General features: G+C 59.9%; 1 long non-coding RNA gene across 1 annotated transcript in view; it reads right to left on the bottom strand.

Annotated features, from left to right (window-relative positions):
• LOC104980110 overlaps nucleotides 1–1,094 on the bottom strand; it is a 7,120-nt gene extending 6,026 nt beyond the window's left edge. The window contains exon 1 of the long non-coding RNA XR_824223.1: nucleotides 991–1,094. This is a non-coding gene — a long non-coding RNA (uncharacterized LOC104980110). The remainder of the gene's footprint in view (nucleotides 1–990) is intronic.
• Nucleotides 1,095–1,100: the final 6 nt, after the last annotated feature.

The following is a 1,100-nucleotide window of genomic DNA, read 5'->3' as shown; positions in this document are numbered from 1 at the left end:
GCCTCCCTCACAGCCGAGAAGCAGTGTCTCCAGCCGAGGGTCCAACAGTGGGAGAGAGCAGAGATCGGGCCCCCTCCCTCCCAAATCCCCAGCCTCTCTAGAGAATGTATGGGAGAGATGTGGGCGGGGAGCTGGGGGTTCTGGGGTCTCTGCAGACCCATTTAAGGATACAACGTGGGCTATCTGGATTCAAACATACCTGGCTGTGTGACCTTGGACCTGTCGCTAACCTTCTCTGGAGCTCAGTTTCTTCATCTTTAAAATGGGACGCTTACCACCTCCGAGGACTGTTGTGAACAGGCATGCAAAGCACTAAGCTGTTGCTGGCAGAGAGCTCTCCTCGACCTGATGTATTATTATCATTATCGATACCATTATTCTTCTCATTGAAGAGGTTTTCCGGCCCTCTGCATCCCTTTGGACACCGGACATCTGGCATTTGAGTCCCGAAGTGGAGAACTGGCAGGCGCCGAGGGGGTGGGGGGTGGGGGTGGGGGGGTGGCTAGGTACGAAACAACGGGGGCGGGGGGCTCAAGAACCCTGCATCCCATCCCATCCCCCACCTCCAGCTCTGAGACCACGGAGGGGCCCTCGAAGGCTTGGCTGGTTCTGGCGGGCGGAAAGGTTCAGGGGGACTGACGCCTCCTGTTCTGTCCGTAGCTTGGGGGAAGGGAGGGTCTTTGTTTCCCCTCAGATCATGACTGCAAGACCCCCATGGGCGCTAGACTCGCATTGCAAACTCCCCCCATTCTTGCCCAAGCCCCACCCAGCCCGGGGTCGGCTGCATTTGACAACAGCGGACTGGTGAGGCTCTTCGTCCAACAAATGAGGGCAGCTTCAGGCAAGGTTTGCCACCCCAGGCAAGGTTTGTCCCAGCCAGGGACCCTGGGACCTACCCTCGACGCCAGCCTCGGGGAAATTAGGCTGTTCCCGGCGCGCAGACAAGGATGCTTGGGCAGGGAGGGCTGTTTGAACGGGTCGGCGGCTTACCTCGGGTCCGCGGTCTTGCGGCGCCAGTGCAGAGAGCTCTTTGTGCCCCTGCTCACAGCGCAGAACTGGGGGAGCCCCTGCAGGCGCCTCCCATCGCAAACTCCTCCCCG

The sequence above is a fragment of the Bison bison genome, unplaced genomic scaffold (genome assembly GCF_000754665.1).
Source record: "Bison bison bison isolate TAMUID 2011002044 unplaced genomic scaffold, Bison_UMD1.0 scf7180017864495, whole genome shotgun sequence".
Taxonomy (NCBI): Eukaryota; Metazoa; Chordata; class Mammalia; order Artiodactyla; family Bovidae; genus Bison; species Bison bison.
The sequence above is the reverse complement of the archived record's forward strand: the minus strand, read 5'-3'. Positions and strand labels throughout refer to the sequence as shown.